Genomic DNA, 8,982 nt, shown 5'->3' on the forward strand with positions numbered 1-8,982 from the left:
GATTGAGCTTATTAGTGATAGCTGCTTAAGGTTAAAAGCGAGTGGGTATCGTCAATATCGGGGATATCGAGATCCGGCGATTCCACGATATGCGACCCACGATAATCGTATGGGCCGATTGCCTCGTTACTGTTATATCGCGATTATCGTAGCTCGCGTATGATTTACCTGTGTTTTTTTAAATTTGTTTCTGTCAAAACTCCGTGTATGAAATAAACTCAAGAAATAACAGTTGTAAATAAATACTGCAGCTATTATGGTCCATTAAAGGATGCTTTGTAAACAACGTTTATATATTTTTTTCTGAATGGTTTATATTTTTTTACGCGTTCAGTCGGGGGCGCTCCACTCTCTCGACCTGTTGTTAACGAAGCGTAATAATATTATCAATTGTGCGTTTATTGATTATTCAGTACTGCAATCGTATCAATACACGTTCGTGTTAAACCGACAGAAGCGTTGTAGTTTTAAATGAAAATGCTGGCCTCGAGACTCAGGAGTCAGGATGGCCGAGCGGTCTAAGGCGCTGCGTTCAGGTCGCAGTCTCCCCTGGAGGCGTGGGTTCGAATCCCACTTCTGACAAATCATTTTCGTGCCCAAAATGAACAATGTTTTTTTGTTTGCATTTTCTGTTGTTATAGTCAAATACCAGTTGCTTGCATTGTGGGAAAAATATATATGTATTAAAGTACATTTTTGTTTCACCTCCAGCCACGTGAAATGTTCATACATTCTAATTCTCATTAGATTTTTGTGCTGTTGGGTTCGTGGACGAGGCCACCAATGCATGAACGCATCATAGCGCAGTACTTTACTGCCACCTGCTGATCATCGATTGCAATCACAACGAAGCGTTTGACACCGGGGTCTCCCCATCAACCTTATAACTTTCCTGTTCTAGAAAACATCTGGGCTAAAAAAAAGACTGGTCAGAGACATCTACATTTTTAAAGTTTTGTGCAAAATACGCATCATCAGTGAATCAAGTAATTCGCATCGGCTGTAGAGTATGACGCTCAACCCGCTACCAGCTCCTATAAACGAACAGGAAATGGACTGTTGTTTCATCACCACAATAAACTGACACGTCAGTTAACTCAGCAAATGACCTTTGGGACCATTTTTCAAGTGGCATTTGTTAACGGACCACATCCTGCCGATGATAAGCAGACGCATTGACTACCGGTCCATAGTTTGTCCCGATTAAACACATGCTCCTGAAAAAATATTGTTACAGAAAGAAGGCTCCACAGGCTGCTTCATTTTATTCATGGAGAATGCAAATTTGTATTAACTAAAATCTGCAATAATGATGATTATTAATGTGAAAAATATAATTTGATTGATCATGGCTGATGGTAGTGATCAGGTTGCAAAGGCACCGATTCTTCTTTCATATGGATTGATGTAAATGAACAGCAACAACTACAAGCTCACATTCAGGTGCACTAGCACAGGTATCGCTTTAATGTCTCCTTTCGTAGTGGCCCAGCCCACAGCCTCAGCCGGCTGGGCAATCTAGACGAGGCCGGGGACTCTGCACGGGACTAGGCCTCACCACGGCAACTCTGTCAGGTTAGTACTTTGCGCTATAGAGTAGCTATATATACTGCTATAGAGTAAGCATGTACTACTGTGGTCATAGCAGGTACCATCACAGTATGCACTGCTGTAATGAAAGCAGGAACCACCACAGTATGCACTACTGTAATCATAGCAGGTCCCACCACAGCAGTATGTACTGCTGTAAATATAGCAGGGACCACCACAGTTAGTATGCACTGCTGTAATGAAAGAACGTACCACCACAGTATGCACTGCTGTAATCATAGCAGGCACTACCACAGTATGCACTGCTGTAATGAAAGCAGGTACCACCACAGTATGCACTGCTGTAATCATAGCAGGGACCACCACAGTATGCACTGCTGTAATCATAGCAGGCACCACCACAGTATGCACTGCTGTAATGAAAGCAGGTACCACCACAGTATGCACTGCTGTAATCATATAGGTTCACCACAGTCAGTATGCACTGCTGTAGTGAAAGCAGGTACCACCACGGTATGCACTGCTGTAATCATAGCAGGGACCACCACAGTCAGTATGCGCTGCTGTAATCATAGCAGGTATCACCACAGTCAGTATGTACTGCTGTAGTGAAAGCAGGAACCACCACAGTCAGTATGCACTGATGTTGTGAATGCAGGCACCACCACAGTATGCACTGCTGTAATTAAAGCAGGTACCACCACAGTCGGTATGCACTGCTGTAGTGATAGCAGGTACCACCACAGCAGTATGCACTGCTGTAAACATAGCAGGTACCACCACAGTCAGTATGCACTGATGTAGTGATAGCAGGTACCACCACAGCAGTATGCACTGCTGTAAACATAGCAGGTACCACCACAGTATGCATTGCTGTAGTGAAAGCAGGTACCACCACAGTCAGTATGCACTCTTGTTTTCATTGCAGGTACCCACCATAGTCAGTATGCACTGATGTAAGCATAGCAGGTACTACCACAGTCAGTATGCACTGCTGTATTCATAGCAGTAACCACCACAGTCAGTAAGCTCTGCTGTAGTGAAAACTGGTACCACCATAGTCGGTATGCACTGCTGTAAGCATAAGCAGGTACCACCGAAGTCGGTATGCACTGCTGTAGTAAAAGCAGGTACCACCATAGTCGGTATGCACTGCTGTGGTGATAGCAGGTACCACCACAGTCGATATGCACTGCTGTAGTGATAGCAAGTACCACCACAGTTGGTATGCGCTGCTGTAGTGATAGCAGATACTGCTATCAAGTTGGTAGATACTGCTATATACAGTTAGTAGATACTTAAACAGTCAGTAAAAACCACTACAGTCAGTCAATACTGCTACAGTCAGTAGATACTACTATACAGTCAATAGATACTACACCGGTGAGTAGCTACTAGAGTCAGTAGATACTACTATAGAGTGAGTAGATACTGTTATAGAGTTAGTAGTTACTACTATAGTCAGTGGATACTACTATAGAGTTAGCAGATACTACTAAACAGTTAGTCGTTACTACTGTAGAGTCGGTAGATACTACTGTAGGGCCAGTAAATACTACTACGGTCAGTCGTTACTGCTACAGTCAGTAAATACTAATATACAGTCAATAGCTACCACAGGCTCAGTAGATACTACTGTACAGTCAGTAGATACAACTACGTCTGAAGAGGCACCAACACGTGGCCGGGGACCCGAGTGAGGGTCCGACCCTTCGTGGCTGTAACCCCTATGTATAGTGTAGTCAGCTCGGTGGTCACCACCCCAGGCTGTATCTGGTAAAGGGGCAGTTACGCCTTTGTATATACGTGTTACAATAAATATGTTGCCTCTGAAGAAAAACGTCTGCGACTCAGTTGGACTCACTGCAGATTTACCATGGTTGAAGATGGTGACGATTGGTGGTGCATAACTTAAATCTTGTGAATCGGGAGGCTGAGTTGTTCGAATCATGCGTGCACTTGTACTCAAAGGTCAGAATATTATCTTCTAGTTGCTTTGATAAAGCCCAGCTCTTAAAACCTTTATGGCCACATGCAGTCATTACTTCGAATCTGATCTGATCAGGATCTTGGAAGCTCAGCAGGTTTCAGTCTGGCAAGCGCCTGGATGAGTACTCAGGTTTCCCACCACAAGCCAACACAAACATTAATGAAACTGCCAAAAACATCCCAATGTAAGGCCTTCTAAAAAGAAAGAGTCTTAAGACTCAGTGAGACTCTCCTAGGTAATTTAAATACGTACGTAATGGAATAGGGCGAATGCTACAATACAAATTCTGCCTTCGGTATTTGTTCTTACAAACACTATATTGCTTCTATGTGAAATATAATGCACCAGTTGGAAATGCGGATGAAATTGAAAATCCTTTGTTCAGCAAATGTGCCCAGGATTCTATAGAATGTCACAATACATGGGCATAGTTCCTTTCATGAATCAATATGCAGTACTCTATATATACATATGCCCAGTTATTGTACATATAATCTATAGTAGTATGCATCTATAGATTCTGCAGGTGTGTGAATAAAAAACAGATGTGTAAATACATACAAACTCGTCGTGTGAATCAACATAAGCCACAGTGATGTGAATCTATAGAATCTGTAATGTCCTGAGTGCTACAGTATATATATAATCTACATAGACATAAACAATATAATTAATCACGTGGTATTATCAGCCTATAACTTCCCACTGCTGGACACTACCATCATAACCGAATTCCAAATATACCAATCGATTCTTACATGCGCAGTATTGATTAATTGTAACAAAATCGTTCATTAATGGCAAAACCCCATTTACTCCAAAGACAAAGATCCCCCGAACAGACTGTAGGGGCAAGTGCTGTTAGCGAGCACCTATAAACGCAGGAAGGGCACACGAGAGGGTGGGTGGCCAACACCACGCCCGGCCGCCTTCGTCTCCCCCCAGTGGCGATGTTAACGCACCAGGTATCCATTTGAGGCTGTGTCGACCTAGGGGAGGCCCAGGACAGGTTAAAATATTCGTCACCGACGTTGGACGTGAAGCGATAATAGAACCCGGGTGGCCGGTGTTTGCAATGCAGCGCTCTGATTGCTGCGCCACCGCTCCCCACCCAATTAACCCCGCACACGCACAGACGCCTCCTTAGCAAGGCTAGGACTTGGCAATTCAGTAGCGGCGGCAGCAGCAGCATATATTTTAAGGTTCTGCCGAGTTTATTTGCGACCTGTAATTACTGCACTACATTAACGCGAGCGCTAATAAGGCTTATGGCAAAGTAGAACTCTCCCCCCCCACCCCGCCTGTCAAGTAATCCTAATTAATCCCAAATGCATCGTATTACTTAAGACAGTGCCTTCGCAATCCGGCGTTAAGACTGGCGCACACACGCGTCTTTCACCCGCTTCGGGTAATAACAACGCGGCTTGACCAGGTCGCAAAGGTGCAAAAGGTTCTCCTTGCACTGAACTCCCGGCCAGGTGGCTCAGTGGCAGGAGGGTGTGGTGGCGAGATTACAGCAAATCTTGGTTGGCGGTTGACTCAGCCCATCATTCCTTAGGGGGGGGTCGATAAAATAAGAACCGGTTTGTTGGGAAATCAATAATGTCACGATTTTCCCGTGGATCGACTCGCCCTGGCCATGGGAATGGAGAATTTCCACCACTGGCTCACAGCTGAGCACCGCCTAAGTGCTCATCAGAGGCAGGAAATCATCGATTTGACGTAACGATGTTTTCTAGTTTTTGGTTCTCCGATGTGTTTTTTTTGCGGGGTCATTCCTCGCGTTGTCTGGCATACGCTGCGCGACGTTTCGCTCCACGCGCCCGCTTGCTGACAGCTTCTTCAGGAACTCACATCGTGCCCAACAACCACGCGGTGCAGCCTGAAAACACACCAGCGGCCTACGCAGCACAACCGTGAAAACCACAACGCAGATCTTAGAGCATTGCCCATAAATCGCGAGCACGCAATTGGGTAACGCGCGCACACACACACGCACAAAAGCGACATGACGGACAGCGCATGCATTTGTTCATTGATCGATTGACTCTACTTGACCATGTAGAGAGCACATTGAGACTTCGGGTCTATTTTTCAGGTTTCTCTACCTAATGAGCCGCTTTTTTTAATTGTTGTCAGATTTCGAAAGCCAAGCAGGTTGGGAGCCTGGACAGTGCTTTGATGGGCGAGCAACCATGCACGACAGGTTGTTCCGGAGCTGCGTTGTGGACAGAGACAGCGAATATCATTGTTGTACTGTACTTACATGGTCCTGCCCCTTTGCCCCCCCCCCCTCTAACCCCGTCTGTACAAGTCCATCGCCACACGGAGCCACACGGAGCGGGGTTTTCTCGTGACCTTGATCACAAAGGTTTTGTTTCGCTCATATATAACATTAAGTGCAGCGGCGATGTCATATAATCTTACACAGACATACATAGCGCCTTAATCCACGGCGCTTTGCAACATTCGCAATAGATGACAGTGGTGGAAATGAAGAGTGAGGCTTACCTTGTGCGCAGGCGGTACAACTGCACCTGGGACCCCTCATGCCAGAGGGGTGCAGGTGCCGGGGTACGAAAGATAGTTCGGGGGGGGGGCCGAAGGGTAATTGGCTATGGGGGGGGGCATGGCTATGGGTTTGGGAGGGGGGCCGGAAGGTAATTGGCTATGGGGGGGCATGGCTATGGGTTTGGGAGGGGGGCCGGAGGGTAATTGGCTATTGGGGGGGCATGGCTATGGGTTTGGGAGGGGGGCCGGAGGGTAATTGGCTATTGGGGGGGCTTGGCTATGGGTTTGGGGGGGGCGGAGGGTTATTGGCTATGGGGGGGTATGGCTATGGGTTTGGGGGGGGGGGCGGAGGGTAATTGGCTATGGGGGGGCATTGCTATGGGTTTGGGGGGGGGGGGCGGAGGGTAATTGGCTATGAGGGGGGGGCTTGGCTATGGGTTTGGGGGGGGCGGAGGGTAATTGGCTATGGGGGGGCATGGCTATGGGTTTGGGGGGGGCCGGAGGGTAATTGGCTATGGGGGGGGGCTTGGCTATGGGTTTGGGGGGGGCGGAGGGTAATTGGCTATGGGGGGGCATGGCTATGGGTTTGGGGGGGGCTGGAGGGTAATTGGCTATGGGGGGGCATGGCTATGGGTTTGGGGGGGGACCGGAGGGTAATTGGCTATGGGGGGGGCATGGCTATGGGTTTGGGGGGGTGGGGGCCGGAGGGTAATTGGCTATGGGGGGGGCATGGCTATGGGTTTGGGGGGGGGTGGGGGCATTTCACTCCTCTCTCAGCGGTCCATGCCAAAGAGCGCCTTTCAGCCTCCTGCTGAGAGGCGCTGCTGCTGCGAGTTGCCTCCTACGCTGCTGGTGCAGGGCATCGCGGTTTCGAGCAAGGCCCTGCGATTAACGTCTCATCCCGCAAAGTCATCCGCTTAGCGCACAAGTTCACGTGGTGGGCAAGGGGAGGGGGACGGCGGCTAGTGTCTTCGCTGACCGCTGCTTCGCCGGCAGCAAAGGACGGAGAGCCCCGATGTAAGTTACCCCGTGTAGACCAATGTGTGCTGCGTCTACGTGGTGGGAATTCGACGTTCCCGTGCCGATTGTCCCTACAGGGGATGATGTTGCTGAGCACTATGACCACAGTGAATACGGGCTGCGTGTTATTGTGTGCCCGGTGTCGCCGCCGCGATATAACGTCCGAGTTTACGATTATCCGAGTACGTTAAGTCGTCGCTTAACGCGTGTTCACGCGATGCGTTTTCGCAGCAGCAGCAGCGACAACAACAACGACGACAACGACAAGAAATTCGGCTCTCCCATCGGGGAGGGCTTTTCACGCAACGCGCGGAACGCGCGCGCCGTTATAACGCGGAGGGCGCGCTCCTTACAACGCGCTCCGTGACCGGCCTCGAGCTGAGCGGCGCGATGCAAGCACGTGGAACGATACGGCGAGGTGGCGGCGTTAGCCCTCGAGTTTGACTGTCCCGACACCTTGCTGCCTGTGTGTGTGTCTGGGCGTTACTGCAACGTCGTAAGGGGCCATCCATGTAGTAGGTACGCATGGAGGGGGGTTAACGCAAATGCGTACGCTTGCGTATGGGGGGGGGGGTCTACTGACAATGTACGTAGCATAGGAAACGGGGAGGGAGGTGAAGAAGCCTCGATAATAATTTGTCTACATCGGCCTTCAAATGAGCCACAGTTGAGTTTGTTCAGCTGTCAGACAACAAGTACTACCGGGAGAAGTGGTGTGGCACATTAGGAATGGATCACTCTTTTAATTCTTTCCTCGTGCAGCAAGGGAGTAAAGTGTGCTTCTGGGAGAGTCCTGATGTGCTGTGCAGTGCATCAATGCACGTGTGTACAGCAGCAGCAGCATGTGGTGACTGAGTTGGGCCTGTAGGTGGCTGGCAGGGTTATTGATTAACCAGACTTGTACACCAGTCACGTGGTTAATGGCGACTCGGTTGAGGATTGCTGTGTGTGACACCACGTGCTGTTGCATTAAACAGGTAAGGGACCCAAGGGTTGTTTTTGATCGTTATAGAAATGTTCTCGACTTGTTCTCGACTGGTTCTAGACTTCAGGCTTGGCTTTGAATTGTTAGTTTGTGATATATTCAATTGTAGGGGTTTTGGCACTGTGCATTGTAAAGGATGACGTACTGTAGTTAATACTTGTAATTCTTAATTCTCTAACCCTAATACTGTTTATTCTATAACCATGCCCATGCACCCAGAGTATGATTACTTGCAATGCTATTGAGAATAGAACACATGTAGTTATTCAATGGTGACAAATACAGTACGTATATTGTACACATACTGTTCAGGTCATTAATTTCGAGTGTGCAACAGTGGGACTGTGGGAGAGGTGTCACTTCGTGTGCCACCGTGCCCCTGACTGCTCGCTATCATGTTCGTTATTACGCTGCAGTTGTAATGCTAATTGTGAGTTTAGTTAAGCGTTAGCTGGTTAGCACGGGTTAATTAATTTTGCATTGTGGGTTTGAGCACCATGAGTAATTAGTGATAAAGGTGGATTAAAATATGGTGTTGCGTTATGATAAATGACCAATTGATATAATCTCAGCCAATAAAGTTCTTTACTGTCATGGAAACTTAGTTGAGTGTGAAATTTATTTTATATTCATTACATGATTAGAGTATCTCCAAGGAGGTTACAGAGTTCCCACTTGAGGTTGGTGACCCCAGCTCAGAGTAGGTTCGCACGGTTATTCTCTCGTCAGATATGATTCAGAGAGCATCTGAGCAGAGTCGAAATCTATCAACCCCATTTAATTCCCTGAAACTTAATATTTTTGTATACTAATGGGTGTGTAATGGAATGTAAGCAAAATATAAACTGTTATTGGTCAATTAATTTGGGATCCCAAAACGTGGACCACTCAGTACATCGCAAATAAGCAACGATCTTTATGATGC

At 47.6% G+C, this 8,982-nt stretch overlaps 1 non-coding gene across 1 annotated transcript; it reads left to right on the forward strand.

The window, feature by feature from the left end:
* Nucleotides 1-499: 499 nt before the first annotated feature.
* TRNAL-CAG (transfer RNA leucine (anticodon CAG)) lies at nucleotides 500-582 on the forward strand. Its single transcript has one exon. It is a non-coding gene; the product is annotated as a tRNA-Leu (tRNA).
* Nucleotides 583-8,982: the final 8,400 nt, after the last annotated feature.

This window comes from Petromyzon marinus, chromosome 3 (assembly GCF_048934315.1).
Source record: "Petromyzon marinus isolate PM22_M1 ecotype Great Lakes invasive population chromosome 3, UKy_Petmar_22M1.pri1.0, whole genome shotgun sequence".
Classification (NCBI taxonomy): Eukaryota; Metazoa; Chordata; class Hyperoartia; order Petromyzontiformes; family Petromyzontidae; genus Petromyzon; species Petromyzon marinus.